This window comes from Heteronotia binoei, chromosome 14 (genome assembly GCF_032191835.1).
Source record: "Heteronotia binoei isolate CCM8104 ecotype False Entrance Well chromosome 14, APGP_CSIRO_Hbin_v1, whole genome shotgun sequence".
Lineage (NCBI taxonomy): Eukaryota > Metazoa > Chordata > Lepidosauria > Squamata > Gekkonidae > Heteronotia > Heteronotia binoei.
The window spans coordinates 22,773,562-22,800,362 of record NC_083236.1 but is presented as its reverse complement, the minus strand read 5'-3'; positions in this window follow the sequence as shown (position 1 = coordinate 22,800,362).

Here is a 26,801-nt window from a genome sequence, read left to right as displayed (position 1 = left end):
ACCTCCGTCTTCGCTGGATTCAATTTCAGCCCACTCAGCTTAATCCAGTCTGCCATGGCTTGCAACGCCTGGTTCAAATTTTCCGGGGCATTGCCAGACTGGTCGCCCATCAATAGATAGAGCTGGGTATCATCAGCATACTGATGACAACCCAGCCCATATCTCTGGGCTATCTGGGCAAGGGGGCGCATGAAGATGTTAAATAGCATCGGAGAGAGAACTGCTCCCTGCGGCACCCCACAGTCAAGTGAGTGTCTCCGGGAATGCTGTAATTGGTTTTGTTATGATTTTATTGTGATTTTATTTCTATTTGCTGTACTCCGCTCTGAGCCCCCAATGGGGGAATGGGCAGAATATAAACAAATAATAATAATAAAGATTAATTGTTAGCCACACTGCTGTTCTCTTTTCCTGGCTGCTTGGGCTCGGCCATTGGACGGAATCAGAATTCAGCCTTCCATGTCAGTCACCTTGGTCTTGGCCTAACTCAGCCTGCTGTAGTTGACTTGAAGCTCCAGGATGGTTCTCTTCCCACAGTGACCATTCCAACCTAGCCAGCACCTCCTACCAGTTGAGAGAGACAGTGGTGGTGGTAACCAAGGCTTTGTTTGTAGCAGGAACTCATTTGTATATTAGGCCACACACCACTGATGTAGCCAATCCTCCAAAAGCTTACAGGGCTCTTCGTACAAGGCCTACTGTAAGCTCTTGGAGGATTGGCTACATCAGGGGGTGTGGCCTAATATGAAAAGGAATTCCTGCTACAAAAAAAGGCCCTGGTGGTAACTAAGTGGAAAGTGTCATCCAGTGACAGCTGACTTCTGGTGACCCCGTAAGGTTTTCAATGCAAGGGATGTTTAGAGTTGGTAGCCATTGCCTTGTATTCCTTGGAGGCCTCCCACCCTAATACTATCCAGAGCCGATTCTTCTTAGCTTCTGAGATCTGATGAGATCGAACTAGTCAAGGCAGGTCAAGGCAATGGTAACTAAAGACTGCTTCGTGTGCAAGCTTTTCACCGGACACAGGTATGAGTCAGTGCTGGAAGCAATCTTCAGCCCTGTTCGCTTTGGCTATGGTTTTCTCCCACTTCCCTGGCACTTCCTGTTTTCCTTCACCCCAAAGAACTCAGTGAGCAAATATGAACTGGCTGATGAAGTCAATGACTAAGTATTTCTGATGGCCCTTCCTTATTCCAGAGTTTGCAGTCCCACGGAATAATGGCAGCTGTCTATTCCCTGGACAGCATGGTATTGATTATTCCTGAATGCTTGATCAGAATCGGAGTTTGGAGTCATTCCAGTTCATGTATTCTCTCACACATACACTGCTCTTGATCCAACAATCCTTATGCATGTAGGGAGGCTTGTGTCATGCTTTGGCTCCTTTGTTTCTTTGATAGAATTATCACACCTGTCTAAATTCTTCCCCCCTCCCTATTCTTTATTTGCTTTCAATGGAAAACACCTTTCTTTGAGAGCCAGTTTGGTGTAGTGGTTAAGTGCACGGATGGAGAACCGGGTTTGATTCCCCACTCCTCCACTTGCAGCTGGTGGAATGACCTTGGGTCAGCCATAGCTCTCATAGGAGTTGTCCTTGAAAGGGCAGCTGCTATAAGAGCTTGCTCATCCCTACCTACCTCACAGGGTGTCTGTTGTGGGGGGTGGGGAAGGTAAAAGGAGATTGTGACCACTCAGATTCAGAGTATAGGGCAGGATAAAAATCCAATCTTCTTCTTCTTCCTATAACAGTTTTGTTTCTCATCACTTTGGGATGTAACTCTCCAAGAGCTTCTCTTCCAACTTTACTACATTCAAATAGTTTTTCAGCAAAACCTATGAAGTTCATTGCTGCTGCTCATTTTCAATTAGGAGTTCTCCAACATTTGAAGCTACCTTATATTGCATCGGACCAACCAGTTTAGCATCTTCTGACTGGCAGCAGCTCTCCAGAGCCTCAAGGACTGGTACAGTCATAAGAACATAAGAGAAGCCATGTTGGATCAGGCCAACAGCCCATCCAGTCCAACACTCTGTGTCACACAGTGGCAAAAATTTTTATATATACACACATACTGTGGCTAATAGCCACTGATGGACCTGTGCTCCATATTTTTATCTAAACCCCTCTTGAAGGTGGCTATACTTGTCTTTCCTAGCCCTGCTATCTGAGATCCTATGATTCGGTCACAGCCTTTGTGATAGGGTGTGAGGGGACATGGCCATACCGAATGGGACAAAGTCTTGGTCGCTGAACTTCAGGGGGGAAAGAGCCAAGAGGACAGATTAAGCCATGAATTCTTATGTATGTTGGCAAAACATCTTTAGGTTTTTTGGGACATACAGCCACTCTGTGTGGTGAAAGGGATATTAGGAGGTGAACTGTTGGGTTTACTGTTAGGCTCCCTGTTACTAGAAGTGAAATTATGCTACAATCAAGTTTGTATCAACACAGCTAAAGTGATATATTTTGCTATCAAACCACACAGCCCGACGTGAGCACGTTTGTTAGTCTTCCACGCTGCAAGCGTCATTTGTAACCAAATATTTTTGGTATTGGTACGTCAGGGCAATTAAGGTAAATTACCCACAACTACAGAGCTTGGCTTATGGGCAAAATGGTCCGCTTCCATGATGACTTGAAAGGTTTTTTTGATCTTCTGGTATTTAGAAAGCATGGCTAATTTAGCTTTTCTTGTGCCTAGAGCCAGCAGGGAAACAGTTTTACAGAGGGGTGTGTGTGTGTGTGTAAATATATATGTGTACGTATGTATCGAGTGAATTAAATTCAGGAACCTCGCGTAGACCACCGCTGTTCCAAGACTTCTGCAGATGGTAAAATTTGTCTTCATCATTGTGAGAAATTCTGTGGGTTTCCTGTTGTTCTGCAGAATGAGTAATTAACTCCTCTCCACTCAAGGGAGAAATAACACTGGATCTTTGGGACTTGGGCCAGACATTCAGAGAGAGGCTGGTATTCAACCAGGTGCAGGAACCGGCAATGGATAGAAGAGGGCCCTTCCAAGAGGCCAGCTTTGGCTGGGAATAGAATCATGCTTTAAGACAAACAAGACTGGCTCCCCCTAGCATGCATAGAGGGAAAACACCATGAAGAATATACAATTTTATAGTGGGGGGGGGGGGGGGACATGCAACACACCCCACGCAGAGGCCAAAATATACTCATATATGAAAAATGAACTTGCTTAGTGTAACCATCGTTTGCTGTTTCTTTCCTTGAGGCCTGCAATTCCAGAACTGGGTGCCAGGGTACATTAGTGAACTGTTTGTCCTAACTACTCCTGTGCCACAAGAAATACATTAATTAAATAATTGACGGCTCCTGTGCACCCAGGGCACCCACCCACAGAGGCAGTTGCAATTCCCTCTCTGAATGTTCACTCCTCTTCCAGTTAATCTTGCTGCAGAGGTGGGGTGGCTGGAGATCTTGTAGGGTTGCCAGCCTCCAGGTGGTGGCTGGAAATCTCCTGGATAACTGATCTACAGACTAAAGAGATCCATTCCCCTGGAGAAAATGGTTGCTTTGGAGGGTGGACTCTAAGGTATTGTATCCCACTGAGGTCCCTCCCCAGTAAGGTTGCCAAGTCCCCTGTGGCATGACGACGTACCTCGATGGTACCTATTGTAGCCTAGAGTTCTCCCTCCAAAATCGCTAGAGCGTCTGCAGAAACCATAGAGTTTTCCCAGAAATGCCAAGAGCAGCTGACGAGTGATGTCGTTGGCATGATGATGTCACTTCTGGTTGATATCATCGCGCCAGTGACGTCGGGAGAGGTTTGGGCCGCTGGGTTGGGAACCTCCAGGGTGGGAGAACCCCCACCCAGTCTGGGGGCTTGGCAGCCCTACTCTCCAGGCTCCAGCCTTTAAATCTCCATAAATTTCCCAACCCAGACCTTGCAACCCTACTTTGGGGGTTACAACTGATCTCCAGGCAACAGAGATAAGTTGACGTGGATTCTATGGCATTGTACCCCACTGAAGTCCCTCCCCTTCCCAAACCCTGACATACTCAGGCTCCACCCCAAAACATCTTCTGCGTTTTCCAAGCTCAGACCTGGCAACCCCTTGCAGAGGTGTAACTCAGCCTCCTCAAGTATGACTGGGCGGTCCTTTATATTGTGCTTCTGCAGCAGTCATAGCTGTGGGTTTGCTCTTTTTGTCTAAGGGGCATATGGTGGACTGTGACTCATACAGAGACAAATGGGGTGAATGTGCTCCATTCCTGAAAGGGGGCAGGTAATTCTTACGTCTGCCACCAGGGAGGGGCCATGGTAACTGCTTGGCATGCAGAAGGTCCAGGGTTCAGACCCTGGTATCTCCAGTGAAAAGGGTCAGGGCACAGGTGATGTGAAAGGTCTCAGCCTAAGACCCTGGATAGCCACTGAGTCTTAGTAGACAATACTGACTTTTGAAGAATAGATGACCTGATTCAGTATAAGGGCAACTTCATGTGTTCATTCTCAAGTAAACCTTCCTGAGTTTTTGTTTTCCTTATAAGAACAATGTGTGCTTCTAACTGTAATCTCACTGTAATCCAGAACGAAAGTGTGCCTCAGATCTCAGAAGTCTGGAAAGGTCTGGGTGCTACAGTTAGTATTCAGTTGAGCCTAATTTGGGCTGAGAAGGAAAACCCATGCCCAAACTTTTTCAGACCTCTTCAGACTCTCATGGCGAAGGAGGAATCTCCCCACAGAAAAATTTATCCCACAAAGAAAACGAGGTATCACAGAAAAGCGTTGTGGACTGGGCTTGTCCCTGATCTGCTAGTTATATATGGACAGGAATCGTTTTCATGGAGGAGCATGGATCCCCTCCTGTCGTTTGCAGTGGTACAGTCTGGACACAAGTTTTCCAACTTAGTAAGAACTAGGCCTTTGGTCGTAATCTAAATTCAGTACCCGCCAGTAATACAAATGCAATACAAATGTAGAAGCTAGACTGGGCAATCTTAATAACAATTGGAGGTCTAGTCAGTCTCCTAATTCCCTGCAATTTTGTGTGGCATTTGTAGGGCTGCCAACCCTAGGTTGGGAAATTCCCTGGAGTTTTGGTGGAGCCTGAGGAGGCGAGGGGCTTGAGGAAGGATGGGACCTCAGCAGGGTACAATGCCATCTTTCAAAGCAGCCATTTTCCTCTGATTTAATGGCTCTCTGGTGCCAGGACATCAGTTCTAATTCTGGGAGAGTTTTCTCCAGAGCTAGTGCCACATTAAGGTCATTTTCGCACTCACCTTAATCAGCAGTGACGACCCTCTTCACCGCGCAGGATCTGCGCGGATTTCACACTAATTGCTGCGGAGCATCCAGAAGAGCCGGAAAGTACCGGCGCTTTTGCGGCGCAAACGGAAACCACCAAAAACCAGTTTCCGTTTGCGCCGCAAAAGCGCCGGGACTTTCCGGCTCTTCTGGGTGCTCCGCGGCAATTAGTGCGAAATCCACGCAGATCCTGCGCGGTGAAGAGGGGCGTCGCTGCTGATTAAGGTGAGTGCGAAAACGACCCAAGTGTTTCATTCTGTGATGATAAGTGGGATATGTCTCTTAGACAAAGAAATTTGAAACTGTACTACAGGCGGCTTTACTGTCAGAGGCTGATGGTTACCCACTGCATATGAAGCTTCAATAAAAGATGAAAGTTTTAAGATAACACCTTGGAAACAGAAGAAATAGTCTTGGAAAATCAAAATCGTCTGCATTTGAAATACGGTCGGCACTGGCACTTTATTCTTCCCACGGAGTCGGGTGAATGGCCCTCAAGTGCTTTAAGTCAGAAACTGACACAATTAACTGAAAGTATTTTTTGAAAATTATTTCTTGCACATTGTACCTTGTATTCATGAATTATTGGATATATGGAATGACATGTATTTTTTGCAGTGTTTATTGAATAATCATTTATATTTTTGAAGTACGGTAATTTTCAGGATTTATTCGTTATTTTTCCACAGTTTTTTGTGGTCTGTGTATAAACCCACCTGGAGGTTGGCAACTGTAAGAATTTGACACTGGACTTTGGATTCCTGAGAACCTGGCTCACACTTTTAAAGGCTCCAGACCGCAACACAGAGGGACAAATGCAAGCAAGGTCTTGAGGAAGGAGGGGCATCATTGAAACTCTGTGTCATTCAGGGTTCTCACTAGGTCTTTGAACTCTTGTTAATTCCAAAATAATCAGAAGACTCTTTACAGTGTTTATTCAGTCCTGCTGGCAAAAGAAGCTGGATGGGACCAGAGGGATAGTATAGAATTAGGACTATTACCTCGACTGTGTAGGTATTATTCACTGATTGTAAGTGGTACTATTAGTAGAACTACATAAGTAATGAGAGACAGGAAGTTTTACTTAGGCTAGCCAAACATTTTAGGAAAGAAACGGCATGTTCAACAACCTTTTTGCACACCAAATAGGTGGGTTGCATTCTTTGGATGGTTATTTTAAAAGCGACTAATTTTACCTTGACTATGAAAGGGGAAGTTTTTAAAAGGGAGATATCCAAATAATTCCTAGAAGACAGCCAATGGAGTCAGGCTGGGCCAACAGGATCCATGCTTTTTGGCACGTAGGAGGCCTTTTTCAAAATGTATTGCTCTGCTATTAAAGTGGAAAGCCCTTCTTAATTGCATTTGGTTGCAGATCAATATGGCACAGGCTAATGTTCCAGACCTGTAAAGAATGAACAGAGGGGCCAATTTTAAAGGAGTTAGTCTAATATGAGTCTTCTTAAGTTATGCAACGCTTGTAATAAAAAAAAGGTTGGTTTTAACATTTCTTAAAGACTTCATTTTTACTCTTTGGAATATATCTCAGAATTACCGTCTGTGAAACCCTTTTTTGAAAGGCCCGCTTGGAAACTATAAATCCCAGTTCTTCAGACACTGAGGGCCATTCTAGAAATCCAATCACACCAAAGGAGGGCTTTTGATCGCTCTTGCCCTGAAATTGTATTAGAACAAGGGGAGGGGCTGTGACTCAGTGGAAGAGCCTTTGCTTTCCAGGCAGAAGGTCCCTGGTTCCCAGCATCTCCAGCTAAAAGGATCAGGGGGGAAGTGATATGAAAGAGGCCCTGGAGAGCCACTGCCAGTCAAAGTAGACAATACAGGTTATGATGTGAGTGTTCAAGGTCACAGTCCCACTACTATGCGGAATAGGAATTTGGGGCTGGAATGATGTACTCATCAATAACCTGGAGAGTGTTCAATTTTAAAAAATTAAAACAAAACCATCCTATCTTTGCTCAAAGGCATTCCAGCTGCTTTGATACAGGCTGAGCTTGGCCTTCCTTCAGTAAGGGCCTGGGTACATGTTGGATTCCGTCTCTCAAGGCAACGCTTCACCAGAATAACAGCACCAGCATCAGTAGATATAATAGTATTCTTAATTGATATTCTTTTCCAGGGCTTTTTTTGTAGCAGGAACTCCTTCGCATATTAAGCTACACACACGTGATGTAGTCAATTCTCCAAGAGCTTATAGGGCTCTTCTTACTGTAAGCTCTTGGAGGATTGGCTACATCAGGGAGGTGTAGCCTAATAGGTAAAGGAGTTTCTGCTACAAAAAAAGTCATGTTCTTTTCTAGTTGACTCCCAGGTAGGGTTCCCAAATCCCCCGCTAGGCCTGGAGACTCCCGATTTGGAGCCTCCTCCCCCCGCTGGCCATAAAAGGGAAAGCGGGGGGAGGGGAGGGGGGAGAACGGCAGCCCTTCCCACCCAGCCCCGATCGCAGCAGCCAGAGCTCTTCCGTTTTCTCAGGCTGCTTCCCGCCCCCAGTCAGCTGGCCGGTGAAGGGAGGGGAGCCCAGCCACGCCCCCAAAGGACCATGTGCCTTTGCGCCTCCGGAGGTGAGTGAGTTCTGTCCCCTGCATCAGATTTCCCAGAAACGGGGGGGGGGGGGTGGAGAGGGAAATGTCTTCTCATAGGGTATAATGGGGAATTGATCTGGAGGTTTCGGGGGCTCTGGGGGAGCTGTTTTTTGAGGTAGAGGCACCAAATTTTCAATATAGTATCTAGTGCCTCTCCCCAAAGTATCCCCCAAATTTCAAAACGATTGGACCAGGGGGTCCAATTCTATGAGCCCCAAAAGAAGGTGCCCTTATCCTTCATTATTTCCTATGGAAGGAAGGCATTTAAAAAGGTGTGCTGTCCCTTTAAATGATGGCCAGTACTCTCTTGGAGTTCAGTTATGCTTGTCACACTCTTGTTCCTGGCTCCGCCCCAATGTCTCCTGGCTCCACCCCCAAAGTCTCCTGGCTCCACCCCCAAAGTCCCCAGATATTTCTTGAATTGGACTTGGCAACCCTACTCCCAGGAGGTTCCTCAGGTTAGCTCCAGAGTCTGTGGACGAGTCTCACTTTTCTGCCTCAATCGATAGGCATACAATAATAGGCTTAAAATTCTCTTCCTGGTACAAGTGGCTCAAAGTGGATCACAACAGAGCCCAATACATGTCTACCATCACATTTTACAATCTAAGACCAGGCTTTATGGTCCTTTGCTTTCAAGCCTGCAATCTACCATGTTAACAGTACCCTACTCATACAAACAGGTTGCTCAGCATATTTGTGTCTGTAGTATGGTACAGGTTGAAGATCACTCTCACTACATGCTGTGTTGCCCTCTGTATTGGGAATCCAGATCTAAATTTCTGGCAGCCATCTTAGCCATCTAAGGGCAAGCTCAGCTGAGGAGAATATAATATTTCATCCTTTTTGAGGCGGTAGACTGAACTGAACCATGAAGCGTCATGTGACGACACTTTGATTTTTGGGCAAACTCTGTGGTTTTGTAGCTGAAAAACCATAGAGTTTTTGCCCAAAACCTAGAGCATCATGTGTGACACCAGCAACACAATCACATCACTTCCCAGTAACACGATCATGTCAGGGATGTCCAGGAGAGGCTACTGGATCCACTCCCCCAACCCCCACCCCGCTGAGAGCCAGGTAGGACCAGGCAACCCTAAGCTTACTCTTCTTCTTGTTGTTGCTGTTATCTTGAGTGTCATTTGAATTAGGGTTTTCATCTTTGGAATGTAAGTTTCTTGTCCTCCCTACCCCCTTTATTCACAAGCTTATTAAACTGTATGACTCAGTCAAGGAAGTCGCAGCCCTCATTTTGCAAGACCTGAGAATGGCTGCTAATGTTTTAGAGGACATTATTTAATGGAGTTGCCATAAGTTGGAAACAACTCAACAGTGCTACACATACACACACACACATACAGAATGAGAGAGAGAGAGAGAGAGAGAGAGAGAGAGAGAGAGAGAGAGAGAGAGAATTACTGAATTAGAGAAATGGTGGAGGAAACAGCTTTGATTTGTTGATATCAGTAAACAAATACATGTCCATCAAAGCATCTCATGGTCACAATTCATGTATTGTTTTTGCTGGTTGTATATCACCCAGAGCCTGGTTTAGGCCCGGATGGGGCAATTCAGTAAACTGAATTGATGATGATAATGTGAGGAAAAACCCCCTACTTTTCCTAATATGTGCACATCATGATCACCAACATGGTTGCCAGGGCGCCTGGAGAAGTAAGCTTGCATCCGCCTGGCCAGTGAATGCGAGTGATGCTACCCAGGAACTACATAAGACTCCAGTGTACCTATTAACAAGTTTATGAGCGCTTGAGTCAGGCACAGAGTGTCTGCAGCCGCGCTCTAACTTGTCCCCGCCATCACGTGGAACCCGCCATGGCAAGGAGGAGGCTACGCCGCCACGGAGCTGTCCAGGCGAACGGTGTGAAGCGTTAAGCATGGAAACCACTGTGTTTTGCTTACACCACATGTAGCCATCTTCCTGCCTGGTTGGGCTTCATTCCTTCTATGTGGGAACCTCACGTACACACCTTGAGTCATTCCTAGCCCGCAAGCAACCCACTTAGTTTATGAATGGATTAATGGCTCCACTATTAATCTTGATTGCCCAGTGGTTTCCTAAACAACTGTCTTCACCCCGGATAGTTGAGAAAGAGGAAGAATCTCTCCTGATACCATCAAGCCTTTTTGTCTACACCGGAATACCTAGGTGCATATCTGATTCTCTATTGTCCCTTTCCCAGTTAATCCCATCTCCTCCCAATCACCCAGTCATTCCCACATTGATACCTACGGAGCCGCCCCAGGCCCTGTCGCAACCTGGAAGTTTCCAGGATGCCCAGGATGAAGGTGATGTTCATTGGTTGAAGTACACACCCAATCAGGTGTCGCCATTGACCCACCATTGGTCCAGCCGAAGTCCAGCCTTCTTGGTCATCAGCAGAACCTCCCATTGCCACTCCCAGTCACCTCCCATCCCCTCAGGACTAAGGTGACTCTATATAACCTGTGGACTAGCTACCCACAGGTGTGCCTTCTACTCAGTAAACCCCCATTCCCGCTGGGTAGTAACACCCCCGATTCCTGATCAGTTTCGGGACCTTTCCCCCATTTCCTCATTCGTCGCCATCGGAGCCTTCCATTGGAGTCTGCGAGAGGTAGTATTGCCCTGTATGTCAATTCCTTTATGTTCCCCTATCGATCTCTCTATTTTTCCTAGACCTGTATGAATGTGTGATTGATTTTGTACCTTGTGTGAACGAACTATTGTTTCAAATAAACCACAATTGATTTTATCAAATTAGAGTTCTTTATTGAGCATTGACTCTCTGATCGGTTGAGCCTCGTATACATAGATAAAAGATTCCGTTTAGGGGCTAGCTGTCTCTCACTCTAATTCCCCAACTTTATTTTGAGAGCAGTTTCCCTAACAGAAATTGGTGGAGAAAGCTTGGGCATTATCCTGTTTGTGTGAACGCACGCGAGTCGACACGCGTGTCTTCATACAGACAGACGTAAGGTTGCACCGTTCAGAAAGTCTTGCTAGCGAGGCTATTGCGTGAGTGATTGAGTGAATGAGTTCTGTGTGAACGGCTCTAGCGAGCATTTCTATAATTTGTGGGTCGGGCTGCTCCCCTTTCTATCATTCAGCGTTGGACTTCTCAGCCGCCCCGAGGAGGCCAGACACCTCGCAAGAGGACTGAGCCCGATCGAATGCAAGGGGGAAGTCCCGTGAAGCCTGGCCGCCGTCCCGAGGCCTTCTAAACGCGTCTATCGTGGGAGGGAATGTCAGGACAGGCTAGGATTGTTTAAGATCTGGATAGAGCACCCTTCCCTTCTCCTTTTCTTTAGAGCTTAGTGCACACACGCACACACACTACATACACATACACCTACACACGCACACCCAAGTCCTTACACGAGTCTAGGCCAAGGCTAGTCTAAGGCACCCGACAGTCAAGAAGGCAATCGGGTCACAGGACCGTTGCAATCTGACTGCTGGGCAACTTTTATTTTGTTTTTGTTTACCCGGTGACGCGATCGTTGGGTCGGCCCGTGGCTCCCTTTTCACCCGAGACGCGATCGTTGGGTCGGCTCGTGGATTTTCCCTTTGGCTGAGACGCAATCATAGGATTGGCTCGTTGCCTACAACTTTGCCCGGTGACGCGATCGTTGGGTCGGCCCGTGGCTCCCTTCTTCACCCGAGACGCGATCGTTGGGTCGGCTCGTGGATTTCCCCTGGTGGCCGAGACGCAATCATAGGATTGGCTCGTTGCCTACAACTTTGCCCGGAGACGCGATCGTTGGGTCGGCCCGTGGCTCCCTTTTTCACCCGAGACGCGATCGTTGGGTCGGCTCGGTGCCCCGTAACTTCAGCTGAAACACCACTGGAGGTGGACAGTAGACAAGATAAAAAAAAAAATAATAATAATAAACTAAAGTAAAACTCACCCCCACGCTAAAATGGAGATTTTCGCCAAAAAGGAGGAAGTCCCTAAGTTGGAAAAATGGTTGCTAAAGAAAGGGGACAACCCTTGGCAAAAGGGAATCTTTGACCAAGGCCCTGATCCCCTCCAGTCCTTTAGGGACATATTTGAGGAAAATTGTAACAACAAAACAATTAGCAATGGCAAAAGAGACCTTTTTGCCACGTGGGGTTTGTTTGAAGCCCTGCGGGATAGCTCAGCCCTGATTAAACAACTTAGGGAGCAGCTTACGCAGAGAGATCAGGAAGTGAAACAGCACGAAGTGCAGGCAGAGAAGAAAGAACAAGAATTGGAGACAATTCTTAAGAAACACGCAGAGGTGCTGGAGAGGGAATTCCAAAAGCAGACTGCTGAAAGGGAATCCATACTCCAAAACCATGCGGCGGTGATGGAGAGGGAATTCCAGAGGCAGACCGCTGAAAGGGAATCCATACTCCAGAGCCATGCGGCGGTGCTGGAGAGGGAGTTCCAGAGGCAGACTGCGGAAAGGGAATTCCTACTCCAGAACCATGCGGAAAAATTGGAACAAGTGCAGCAGGATCATGAAATCGAAAAGGCAGAGTTGCACAGGAGACACGCTGCAGAAATAGATAGGATAGCGCAGGAGAATAATACCCTGGACCTTGACTGGCAACAGGCGAGTCGGACCGTAGAGGAGGTTAAGGCTGAGAAACTCACCATAGCTATAGCATATCAAGATACAATAACAGCTCTAAAGAAGGCCCAATTGCAAGTAAAAGCATTGAGCAAAGAGCTGGAGCAAACTAAAAACCGGAATGACAAACTGCAACACGCCGTTGAGATAGCCACAGAAACGGTGAAGAAAACCAAAGAGGCAGCTAATCATGAGGCGTGTAAAAAAGAAATTGCCTTATTGCAGCAGAAGTTAGACCGTAAAAATGCTCTTATAGCAACGGTCTCCCCATCCACCTTCTATGCTTTTTCGGACGAGGAAAGTGAGGATGAGGGAGAAATACAACCAGTTTCCCGGGTTTCGGAGCCATGGGGGATTACCCCCGCCCCAATATACCCGGTGGTCACCCGACAAACCACCACTAAACAAGGGGGCGACATAGAAACTGTACAAATAACTAAGGAAGTTCAAGATTGGAAGATCGAGAACGTTAAAATGGCTTTTCAAATCCTCGGTCCATATAATAAAGAGACATCGGTACAATGGATGATGCAACTGAAACGGGAATACCCGGACATCACCATCAAGGAATTAAATCAGGTTCTGCGACTGGCCGCAGCGGGCCCAAATGCAGAAAAAGTAAGGGCCCAATTGGTGATCCCATACCCAGATACACTCACCACCCGGGAATGGATAGCTGAAATATTAGCAGTCACCTGGGAGGAAGAGAGCATTAAATATGTTTACAACCAGCTTGTACAGGGTCTGGATGAGGACCCCCTAATTTATCTATCAAAAAAACAGTTCCTAGCCGTAATTGCAGATGTAGTCATAGTAGATGAGGGAAAACCGCCCGATTATAATGACGAGGATTTTGTCCTTGATGTCATCCAAGGTCTTAATAGGACCACCAGACAGATGTTAGGACCCACCCATGCACACAACCCCGAGTGGGATCTCCTTCATTCTAACCTCAAGAATATCAGTAGATATATAGGTAAATATGGGCCTGATAAAAGGGGTAACAAGAAGGACCGCGCTAAGGAAGCCGTTAACACGGTTACTTATGCCAACAATGGGCCTCACTCTCAGTACCAGAAGAGGGAAGTTAATCCGGACCCCTATAACCCATCGCAGCCTCCAGTCAATCCTCCAACAGGACAAAATAAGCACACCCAAGGGCGGAACAACGGGAAACCGGCCAGGCAGAAGCCAGGAGCGGGGGGGGGAAACCCTAACTATCAACCAAGAGTCCCCCCTCCACCGGTGCAACCCACGGCCCCTTTTCCTCCTCCCGCAGTGCAACCGCACCCGGCCCCACAGCCTAACACAATGACGGGCCCTTATGGGGAGGCATATCAAGATTTACAGAGTCAGAGTCGAGGGTACAAGCCTTCCTTTAACGGAAAGGCCGAGCGGACTCGTTTTTGGAATTCGCTATCGCCCGTAGAACAGACTCAGCGGAAAGCGCTCTGGAACTTTTTACTCCGTGCAGGGTGCGATATGACCAATATGGATCTAGCACCCACTGCACTTTTGATGGAAAGGCAACAACAAGTGATACAGGGGTGGGGAAACCAGCAGCCGTCTGCTCCCCCACCTCCGCCAACCCAATCTCATTTTGCGGCACCTCAAGGGTATGCACCGCCCGTAGCTGCAGTAGTTCAACATCCGCCCCCTCCAATGCACCCCACTGTTCAGCTATATCCGGCTCCGATAGCCGCGGTCCAGCAGCAAACGGTCGTTAACAGTCCGGAATATGAGGAACAGGGTCTGTGCTAGGGGTGCCCGGGGCCCACTGATCTCCCCGAAGGAGTAGTGGCTAGACTTAAGCCAGACACTTGGGGGAGACCAATGGTAAAGGCAGGCATTGGGGCCCCAGGGAACATTAAACCTGCCACTCTACTAGTAGACACAGGAGCATCGATTAGTGTGCTCCATCCAACGCTAGTTACTCAAGGAACCCAGACAGATAACACTCTGGAACTGGCTGGGTATGCGGGAGGAAGCCATCTCTCCCACATCTGGAAAAAGATTCCAATCACAGTAGGGAGACTCAAAGCCACCATGAGAGCCTGTAATAATGCAGGAGAAGACGATGGGATGATTGGGGCTCCCTTCTTAAAGAAAAACCATTTAACGGTAGATTTAGCCAACGGACTCCTGTGGCACATCCCGGGAGGCCCGGACTTTATTAATGCTATACACCGATGTGCAGCTTTAAAGGCTCCCTTCCCCGTGTGTTCAGTAACGGGAGATCTATGGACCCTAAAGTTTCCCGGGGTATGGATTACTGACAAGGCGGAGTGTGGGACTGTGAGAAACGCTTGTGTTCTCATAGAAGGCAAAGATCCTCCTCCCCAGCGTCAGTACAAATACCCCGCGGAAGCGGAAACAGGGATAGGAAAAACAATTGAGGGTCTGTTGAAGTGGGACGTCATCCTCCCAATGCAGTCCATCTGCAATGCCCCCTTGTGGCCGGTCTTAAAGGCAGATGGAGTAACTTGGAGGATGACAGTGGATTTCAGAGCCCTCAATGCAGTGACTCCCCCGGTGGCCCCGGTGGTCGCCAAGTACAACGAGATAGTGGCAGCCATTGCAGCGGGATCTAAATTTTACAGCGTGGTGGACTTGGCCAACGCGTTCCACTCGATCCGCCTGCACGAATCTTGTTGGTATAAATTTGCATTTACCTTCCGCGGCCAACAATACGTGTTCAAGCGGACACCGCAGGGCTTCCATTCTAGCCCAAGCATTTGTCACGCGCATGTTGTACAGATGTGGGACCGACTGCTGCCCGGATCAAAGGATTGCGTGCTCAGTTATGTAGATGACGTGCTGATCCACGCAGAGACAGAGGAGAAGGTCCGGGAGGTCACGGAGGAGGTCCTCAACCTCATCCAAGAAACGGGCTTCAGAGCAAGCAGGGAGAAAGCCCAGCTAGTAAAGACCGAGGTGAAGTACCTCGGCATCACACTAGGAGCAGAAGGGAGAACACCGGACTCACAGAGAGTGGAAGTGATTTCCAAACTCCCTGCCCCCACAGACCCCCACTCACTAAGAGCTTTGTTAGGCACCTTTAACTTTTCCCGGGATTTCATCGAGATGTTCTCCGAGAAAGCCCGACCTCTTTATGAGCTCCTGAAGAAGGATGTGCAGTGGTATTGGGGACCGGAGCAGCAAAAGGCTTTTGCAGAGCTCAAAAATGACCTCGCAAAGGCTCCGGCGCTTGCCCATCCCGACGTTACCCAGCCGTTTTTCATTCAGCTGGCTATCTCGGAGCACAGTCTGGGGGCTACTCTGATCCAGAGACGAGCGGGATCGCAGAGGGTGGTGGCTTACGCCTCCAGGAACCTTACTTCCGTGGAGGAAAAATTCTCCCCCTGCGAGAAGGTCTGCCTCGCTCTGGTTTGGAGTTTAACCCATTGGGAGTTTATAATAGGAGGAGCAAGGGTGGTAGTTCAAACCACTCATTCCCCTCTTAAGTATATCCTCTCCGGGAAAGTTAAAGATGGGCAAGTTTCGAACCAAAGGATCGCCCAATGGACGCTGGCGTTAACTAATAGAGGGGTCGATTTCCAGAAGGAACAAAAGGAACCGCCCTCGCCCTATGGCCTTGTAGTTGAAGGGGAAGAGCATGAGTGTCCGCTGCCAGTGGTACAACATATACCCTGGCCAGTTAATGGAGGAATAACCCTAGCGGAAGCCCGACAACAAGAGCTTGTTTGTTGGTTTTGCGATGGGTCTTCTTTCCATGTAAATGGCTCAGCTCGAACCGGCTACGGCGCCATTAGAGTGCAGGATTCCCTAGTCCTTAAAGGAACCGTCCGCCCTCATTCTAGCCAAGCCGCAGAAGTGGAAGCAGTGCTAGCAATCCTCCAGTTCGAGCCTTTGGATGTTCCCCTAGCCATTTTTACAGATTCTCATTGGACGGTGCAGGCGATCACGGCCTGGCTGCCCATTTGGAAGAAGCAGAATTGGCAGAATAGCGAGGGGAAAACAGTCGCGCATTCTCAGAAATGGCTGCAAATAGCGGAGAGAATAGAGGCGCGAACTGACTCCACCTACGTGACTCATGTTAAGGGACATCAGAGACAATATACAGAGGAAGGGATGTGGAACAATAGAGTAGACGCTATTGCCAAAGAAGCTGCATTCGCAGACAGCAATCCTTTCCGCTCACCCCCCACCTTTCCTTTACACCCGGTTACCACCCGGAACCAGAGCAAAGGGAGGGAAATCCTAATGGATCTGGGCGAGCTCCAGACAGACGACCCAGAGATCCTGGAGCTTGCCAAAGCCCAAAAGGATGAAACGGGGAAATATACCATCATTCAGAAAGAGGGCATTTACTGGGCAGTAGATAGTCAGGGGGAGCAACACTGGATTGTACCCCTGCAGGTCAGAGGGGATTTAATCAAGTTTGTGCACGAGCAGGGACACCGCGGTGCAAATCTAACTTTGGAGCGGGTAAAGGAGACGGGCTGGTGGCCGGGCATGCGCCAGGAAGTAGCACAGTGGGTCAATAATTGCCTTGCGTGCGCTATGGTTAATGCCGACACATCAGGACCCAAAGCTCCCATCCAGCACCAAAGAATAGAGGGACCCTGGGCTCGTATACAAATCGATTTTATCGGCCCCCTTCCCCGCACAGCAAGAGGGAATCGATACTGCCTCACGGTGATCGATCCCTTCAGCAAATGGGTGGAGGCCTTCCCGTGTAAATATAATACCGCCGCTACTACTGCTAAAATTTTATTTAACCACCTATGGACGAGGTGGGGAATCCCGAGGGTCATGGACTCGGATTTGGGGTCACACTTCATCGGGGAGGTCACAAAGGAATTATGCAAAGCCTTGGGGGTGGAACAGCGGTTTCACATCGCCGGACACCCCCAAGCTTCAGGGGCAATTGAGAGGACTAACCGGACTATCAAGGAAGCCCTACGGAAAGTAGTGAAGTCCACAGGCAGGGATTGGGATGAAAAGTTACCCATTATCCTGATGGCACTGAGGGGCACTACTGCAGTTCATGGTCACACACCGCATATGGTCATGACAGGAAGGAAAATGGTGTTGCCAGAAGCCTTCTGGCTCAAAACACAACTTCCATCTGACTGGATGCCGGTGGTTGTGAACGACGCATGGGTGCAATCGCTAGTCACGGAGGTCCACAATATTCACCTGGAGGTAGCTAAACAACTAGGAAAAACACAGCAAGCGATGGATCAGAGATTAGGATGGGTTAAAAACCCTCGAGTGTGGGATCCAGGCCAGCTGGTGCTATATAGGAGATTCTCGCAAAACGAGCACTCCCTAGAAGCCAAATGGTTAGGTCCAGTCCCGATAACATTGAGGATCAGCCCGGCAGTATACCAAGTAGAAATTCAGAAAAAGAACGGAGAAACCTGGCGAAAGTACTTCCATTGTTCCCAACTCAAGGAATGGAAGGGGACTGCGCCAGCTAACCCTAATCAGATCCAGCAACCTGAAGGGGCGACGCCGCAGAGAAGAGCCGAAATCCGACAAATCTCTGTCATGCCCTGCCCTGAACCGGTGGATTTTCCCTTAAGTGACACATTCCTCACCCTTGGTGTAACTTGAACAAGTCCAAGCATAGGAATAAGATTCCTGAGACAGACCTGTCCACAGTAATCTAGGGGGGGGGAGTGCAGGAGAAAAAGAACTCAGAACACAAACATGTAATTTTAGAACTACAACAGTTTTTTTTTCTTTTCTTCTCTCCTGTGAAAATTGCTCCTTCCCTTTCCCCCTCTTCCCCAACCGTGTCTTAGTACTTTGACTCCTTCAAGCTTATAGATATAGCAAGAAGGGTCTACAGCGCAATCTTATCTTTTATTTTCAGGTACACAATATGGATTACCAGAATGTGAAGGTGAGATTTGTACAAACAATGATGTATGCGATGTATTTAGTGTTGATGTTAAGGCAGGAGGAATGTACAGCTGATAGAGCAGTATTGCCCACTATAGTCCCATTCTCTCATTGGAGATGTAAAACAAGCCTATATCCCAAGGAAATCATGCTGTGCAAAGTTATAAAGTCTAATTATGGGGAAAATGACAGCAGACTCCCCAGAAGCAGCTATGACTTTCGCAGCTGTGATGAAGAGTGGGTCAGACCACCTAATATGATTTTGTTATGTGCTGGGACCAGAATGTTAACGCAGGAACTGTACTGTTTTTCTCATGAGGACACCATGAGACCTCTAGTGCCAATGCATTGTGTTTATGTCCCAAAGGGCCCACGGAGATTAACAACAACTCCCACAATAACTCCTAGCGCTACTCCAGCCTCTAAAGGGTTTACTGAGGACATGGGGCCATACTGTGAAATTGCAATCGTGTCGACCGCAGTGTGGAGCGCAAAGAATCCTTTCAAATTTATATTATCAATTGGCTCTAGGATAGAAAAGCCGCTTGCGTTCTCAATACAGACACCTAGTGGAGAGACGCATCACTACCAGCTAACTGCATGGTCAAATAAAAATTGGATTGTTACTGATTCGGAGTTAGGGACACAGGGACCTCCTGACTGGTTTATAGTAATAGACCCTCTATGCCAGCGGGAGTCCGCGATGGGAATGAAATTCACCAAATTGGGCACCTTCAACACGGAGCTTCCATCGGAGGAAGGAAACTACACCCTCACAATAGGGAATTTTACCCAGCTCCAATTCAACCCTCTCATTCCAGACGCCGAGAGCACATTAAGTGCCAACTCTCACATAATTGGCTCCCATGTGATTAAGCGGGATATTAGGGAACAAGTTTTAATTCGGCCACAGATGGTATTAAAGGAAATCAGGGTCAGCCTGACGGGATTAAATACCATCGAAAAATTGCCACAATGTGCTCCCTACTTGGAGCCCAGTAAAAAGGGTTGGGAGGCTTGGCTGCAGTTATGGGTGGGGAACACGCCTCGCAGATTGAAACGATCTGTAGGAGACTGGGTTGCACCAGTTGCTGGAGGAGTAGCGGTTTTAGATTCTATAAATATAGAAACCCTCGCAAATAAATTTGCCTACGCTACCTCCTATATTTCCCAGCTGGGAAAACCCATTAATGACTCTTTCCACACCATCTCTGAAGTCCAGCATTCCATCAGCTCCATTTTAGTAAATTGGGAAAACCAAATTGAAAGAGATTTTGCCTTGCTGCTGAGAGGCACTCAATCACTACAATTGAATATTTCTTTAGCGCTGGCATGCACCCAGGCTCAAGCTATGAATTTAGCAGTAACCATGGGCATGATCAGACAAGCCACGGAGGGAAATATCCCCCTGGAAATCAAGCAGTTAATTAAGCCAGAAATTCCCACCCCGCAATTGGAATTGGAAGCCTGGTGGACTCTGGTGAATACATCTTTCTCAGTGGACAGGCAGGAATTGAGACTTCTCATCCTGATGCCCACTGCACAAAGGTTCTTTTATGTACACCCCGTTGTGCCACTGGGGCTGCAAGTGGGACCAACCGAAGTTCTGTATTCCTTGGACTCAGATAAATGGGCCAGGAATGAAAACGGAAGTTGGGAAGCTGTGGGTCTACAGGCATGTGTACACAAAGACAACCTGGGATTTATCTGTGATGAGCAGACTCTACAAACTCACCACCCCTGCGTGAACCCCTTAAGGGACTCCCCTCAAGAATGCAAATATGCGCTTAGGCAAGAGAACGCCTCCGCTTTTGTGTACTTGGGAAGAGGGTGTGCTTGCGTGAGGACGTATTGTGAGTACCTCATCATAAATACTTTCCACGTCCAACCCATGCTCCCAGATGTAAACAGATGCTTCTGTAACTTATCTTCCATTGTGGGATGCGATATAGAATTCACAGTCCCCATATGGACTAGGGAAGAAATCCTGCTGGCCCCGAGTCTGTTCAAATTCATCCAGCCAGTTTTTCTGGGCATGGGGCTGCGGGCGATTAGATCCCTGCTGTCCCATCCCCTTTTAAAACAGACCTTGCAGGAAATTAAGAGGAGCGGAGACACAGCGTCCATGGTGGTTAAACATGATGGACAGGAAATCTCCGGGCTACTGACACAGATCAAGGACACGGGAAAGCATTCGTTCCTTGACGCGCTCCTTGGCTGGAGCCCTACTGGGTCAGCGATCCTTAACGTAGCCCTGCACCCTATTGTAGTCATTTTGGTCTTCCAGATTATACTCTGCATTGCAATAATTGTCTTGGGGTGCTGGCTGAGAAAGCAGCTCAAGAAGGTGGACGAGCTCCAAACCATGTGGAGATATCGTCCCCTCGTCATAGAAAAGCCCTAAGTACCGCCTTGAATCCCTTCCCCACTTGTGCGAGGGGGGGGAGGGGGGGAGGCTCCCTTTCTTCATTCCTTTTCCAAGATCTTTCTTTTACTTGTAAGGGAGGGCTGTATAGCCCAAGGGAAAGGGAGAGGGGAGAAAGGCGACGAAACCGAACCGTGGAGGGAGGACCAACAGTGGCAAGGTAGAGCTAGCAAGGGCTGCCACCCGAGGGTTCAGAAGTCTTCATTGGAAGACTCCCATCGGGTGCGTGCCCTGCTTTGCCACTTCAGGCTCCCATCTGAACCGGATCGCGCCAGGCGCGTCAGTTCGACAGGCCCACTGGGACCCCCGGTTTTGCAGCCCCACATGTTTAACAACAGCGGGGACCGGTCGGGTCACAGGCTAAAGCCGTTGGATCATCCCCCTCTGATGCCTCGATTCCACCAAGTAGCTAAAGGGTCACAACGAGTCAAATGAAAGCTCGGCCCAATATATATTTTAAATCCCTACACCCTGTGTATGGGTTTGGAAAACTTCCCCCTCCTTGCTCACCCCTGGACAAGGCTTTAAGGGTAAAGACCCCACTGCCCCGTCGCTCCCAGATCACCCTGTATTTGGGGCATTTGCATAGATCTTTTCGGCACATGCTCCAACTTTCGGGATGGGAAACAGAGGACGATGGGAAGTGTAGTCCCCACAGCCCGTTTTTACATTATGCATGTCAGTATATGTCAGCCCCTCGCTCTGTTCCTATGGGGAGTTCTATCTTTTACCAAGTAAAGGGTGGGCTCGTTGGCCCAGGGGGAAGGGGTGAGAGGAAGCCCAAATTGAGCAGAACAAACTCAGGGCATTCTTGCAAGTGTTGGATCGCTTCTTGATGGTCTAGATAACAGTCCCACCAAGTGATCCATCACTACAAGGCCCAAAGTGACTCTGGGACAGAACCTGTTCTGACCCAGAGAGACTCCCAGCAGTCCAGTGTTTGAGCTCTGTGACTCTTCCGGCGCTCCGTGATCCTGAAGGAACACAGGGAACGGAGAGGGGAAGAAGTTGCAGACGCTCAAAGCATCAGGAACCTGGCGCAGCCACTGTTCTGACCCATTGGGACGCCTGAGCGTGCAGCCCTTACCCACATAACTGTGGAAGGGACTCAGGCTGTGCATGGGCACCCGAACCGAGGAGCTTAGGAAAGGCCACCTCCCCCGGGCACCCTAGGTCCGCCAGCTACCTTTTTAGATTAAAAAGGCAACGCGGGCGAAGAGCAATCTTGGAGCCAATACACCTGAATTATGGCCCGTTCACAAGCCACTATTCCCACAAGGAGCGGACCGAACCCAGGTCCATATATTTGATAAATGTTTTATAATATCCTACTCCCAACATGCCTTAGGCTTAGTTCATCTGCATAAACACACCATGCGCATGCACTAACCCAAAGTGCAGGATTGGAGACATCTGGGACTTAGAGTTCTAACCCCCCAGGGGGCAATGAATTATTGCTATTAAGATTTGTCTATCTTTTACCAGAGAAGGTTGGGCCGCCGAAGCAGCCCGAGGGTTAAAAGAGGGCAGGCACTGACACTTGCCCTCCGGAGCGCGGAGCTCCAGCTAAAAGTTCCGCCCACCTAAGGGTCTCAGGGGGCCAGAACAGACTCTGCACCAGGTGCCATACTTGCAGGGGCACCCTGAGTTTGTAAAGGCGCACGCGAAGACCAGGCAGAATGCTTGAACTCGGCCCCCACCGGGAACGCCAAACACACCGAAGCACCTTCAAGTCACGGTGACTCTGGCTTTCCCCCACCAGAAAGGAGTGCCCAATAATAGGAATACCGCTGAAATTAAACCTCAGACCTTTTGGGGTGATTTTGAATAAAGGGGGTGCCCCACAATGGCCCCAGGGACCCATTTCAAGGCAAAAGAGTATTTGCATATGTGCCTCCCACTTGGTTTGCTTAATGAACTGAATATCCTCTTTGCCCGACGCCTCTGTGAACCGCCCTGTCTGCCAGTAGAAGGCAGCGCTCAGCGGAAGACATGACGTGTCAGTCTACCCGTTGTCATCTCCCGGGCGGGAGAAGGGACGGAAGATGGGATTTTGGCCGACCAGCCATGTTTATATGTATGTTTGTAAGATGTTATGAATCTATTTTTGACCAAAAGAAGGGTGCCCACCCTTTTCGGGGGGGGCTGGGCTCAAAAATTAGAGCAGGCTTTTGGAGAAATTGCGAGGCCGAACCAGGGAGTGTGGAGCTGGAGGGAGCGAGAATCGAGTTAGCCCTTTTACGAGCTATCTCATCAAGCTTTCCCAAGAAGCATCTCCCTGGCGGAAGGCCTCTCCTGGTGGTGTAGGCTCGGAGAAGCCCACCCAAAGGAGTAACTGGCCGCACTCAAAGCCCTCCTCACCATGGTTTCCATCGCATGGTCAGGTTAGCGTGAGGGACGGGAAGAAAAAGAAAAACCCCCACGCTGCTTTGCACAGGGTCATTTGCATCTCCCACACCCACCAATAGACTACTGGCACCACATTAAGGGCACGACCCCACAGGAAGTGGGAACCTCTAGGCAACGCAGAACCCTCCCCTGCCAATCCAAACTTTGATTGACAGACAGAGACCCTTAGGTTGAGTGTTAATGGGAACCTAAGTTTTCCTTATGTGTTTGTTTTTGCTTATGTTCTATCTTTTACCAAGTAAAGGGGGAGTCCCCCCCTCCCAGTCAGGGAGGGACTCCAATAGGCCCTAAAAGAGAACCACGCTTAAGCGGGTTCTCCGGAGCCCAAACGGGCTCCCGATTAAAATATGGGAAGCGATCCCTGGGTCTACTTCCCCGAACCTACACACCAGGAGAGGCCTTTCCGTGGCCACGCTCCCCGGTTCGGGTTGTAGACCCATGGGTCCGCACGTCCATCGTATGCCGTTCCCCTATGCCAAACCTATAGGGCACGGGAGCGGACCTACTTTAAGATTGAAGAGAGCAGTCCGGAGCCAAACGGGAAAGGGCTGCAAAAGTATAAGAAACTATGACTGTGTATTAGTGTTTTGCCTGGAAAGTTTATTATTGTGCTAGAACTGTATAAACTTGGACAAAAGTCTGTAAAAACCTCTCCCAGAACCCTTTGTCTATGACATTTACATAAATATACAGGAAACTCCTTCTGACAGGGTCTCCCCAGACCATGTGAACGGGCCCCCGACCGGATCCGAGCAGGATCGGAGGCCTCCGTGTTGGGCATGCTCCATGGGTGACTTGACCTCACTATGGGCAGCCTGAATACAAGGGGGGGGGGTGGGATATCCGCTGCAGACTCCTCGGCGCCGCCAGCCTCCTCCCCTCCAGAAGGAGACTACAGACAAGCCTAATGAGAAGGGAAACCTCCCCGTTCCCCAGCGTGGAAGTTATCGAGGGGGGGAGAAGAAGACCGAAGACCAAAAAGGTCAGACAGATGAATTATGTATTAGCATAGTGATAGGATTTGTGTTTTATTATATGTATGAAATGTAACCCAGTGATTTTAAATGACTTGCCTTGGGAATCTGCGTATAATATAAAATGCTTATTGCCTGTCTAATCAATTATGGCAGCCTAGCCGGTCTAGACTGCACACATGATTTCTGCTTTTAAGTGACCTTTGATTCGGATACCTTGTATCTGGAGATTCACCATGTTTTTTTTTTTTTTATGGATTTTAATAATGCTATATTTTGCTTTTAAGTAACCTTTTAAATTTAAATACTTTGTATTATGAGATTTTGTTATGTGCCTTTATGAATTTTAATACTGTTATATGAACCCTTGGTTCAGATACTGTGTATTGTGAAATTTTACTATGTGTTTTAATAGTGCTATATGAAATATTGAATATGTACAATGTATCCCAGAAGGCCTCCCTGTAAGCACGAACGCCAAGGAAGGATCTGATGGCCCATTGGCATTTTTAAATTATGTTTTTGAGTAGTTTTAGATAGTGGCTCCAACCTTTTTGCAGGTAGCCGGTATTCCATAGTAGATTTCCCATGCTTCAAGGGTTTAACGCCCTCTTAACGAAGCCCCGTTTTTCTTTATTTTTATCCGTTGCATATGCGAGACTTCGCCACTAGGCGGTGACGTCAGTCTCGAGGGGGGGAACTGTGAGGAAAAACCCCCTACTTTTCCTAATATGTGCACATCATGATCACCAACATGGTTGCCAGGGCGCCTGGAGAAGTAAGCTTGCATCCGCCTGGCCAGTGAATGCGAGTGATGCTACCCAGGAACTACATAAGACTCCAGTGTACCTATTAACAAGTTTATGAGCGCTTGAGTCAGGCACAGAGTGTCTGCAGCCGCGCTCTAACTTGTCCCCGCCATCACGTGGAACCCGCCATGGCAAGGAGGAGGCTACGCCGCCACGGAGCTGTCCAGGCGAACGGTGTGAAGCGTTAAGCATGGAAACCACTGTGTTTTGCTTACACCACATGTAGCCATCTTCCTGCCTGGTTGGGCTTCATTCCTTCTATGTGGGAACCTCACGTACACACCTTGAGTCATTCCTAGCCCGCAAGCAACCCACTTAGTTTATGAATGGATTAATGGCTCCACTATTAATCTTGATTGCCCAGTGGTTTCCTAAACAACTGTCTTCACCCCGGATAGTTGAGAAAGAGGAAGAATCTCTCCTGATACCATCAAGCCTTTTTGTCTACACCGGAATACCTAGGTGCATATCTGATTCTCTATTGTCCCTTTCCCAGTTAATCCCATCTCCTCCCAATCACCCAGTCATTCCCACATTGATACCTACGGAGCCGCCCCAGGCCCTGTCGCAACCTGGAAGTTTCCAGGATGCCCAGGATGAAGGTGATGTTCATTGGTTGAAGTACACACCCAATCAGGTGTCGCCATTGACCCACCATTGGTCCAGCCGAAGTCCAGCCTTCTTGGTCATCAGCAGAACCTCCCATTGCCACTCCCAGTCACCTCCCATCCCCTCAGGACTAAGGTGACTCTATATAACCTGTGGACTAGCTACCCACAGGTGTGCCTTCTACTCAGTAAACCCCCATTCCCGCTGGGTAGTAACACCCCCGATTCCTGATCAGTTTCGGGACCTTTCCCCCATTTCCTCATTCGTCGCCATCGGAGCCTTCCATTGGAGTCTGCGAGAGGTAGTATTGCCCTGTATGTCAATTCCTTTATGTTCCCCTATCGATCTCTCTATTTTTCCTAGACCTGTATGAATGTGTGATTGATTTTGTACCTTGTGTGAACGAACTATTGTTTCAAATAAACCACAATTGATTTTATCAAATTAGAGTTCTTTATTGAGCATTGACTCTCTGATCGGTTGAGCCTCGTATACATAGATAAAAGATTCCGTTTAGGGGCTAGCTGTCTCTCACTCTAATTCCCCAACTTTATTTTGAGAGCAGTTTCCCTAACAATAATGATGTGGGAAGTCATAACAATTAAACATGTATAAAATCAATGCATGTTTATTTCATTGCACATTTGCACTTAGTGATTTGCCTTTTCTGAAAATATTAGCTAATGCATTCTTACCTTCTGCATGCAGACGAAAGAATATGGGCTTCTTAAAAACAGAGGTTACCTTCTTTTTTGCAACAGACCAGAAATTCATCAGAAATGGAATGAAAATCAATTACCTGATTAAGGTAGTTTTTGAGAGGTTCTTAAGCTCTTTCCCCATGATTACCTAGGAAAAAGCAGTGGCAATAGGCATTGTTGCACTCTAATCTATTATTGACTAGTTTGATGACTGTTGGACAACTAAAACTGCTGGGAGTAGCTTGAACTATTGGGCAGGGTTGTGGCTCAGTGGTAGAGCATCTGCTTGGCATGCAGAAGTCCCAGGTTCAATCCCGGGTGTTTCCATCTAAAAAGACAAAATGGAGCCACTGCTAGTCTTCGTAGAAAATACTAACTGTGATACTAATACTTCTTCATAAGACAGCTTCATGTGTCCATGTGAATTCTTTAGGTAATATTTCCATTGCATGTTAAAAAAAAAAAAAAAAGCCCAATGGACATGAATAGGGCAGCTGCTCTGAGTTCTAAGAATGTTGACCATGTTCA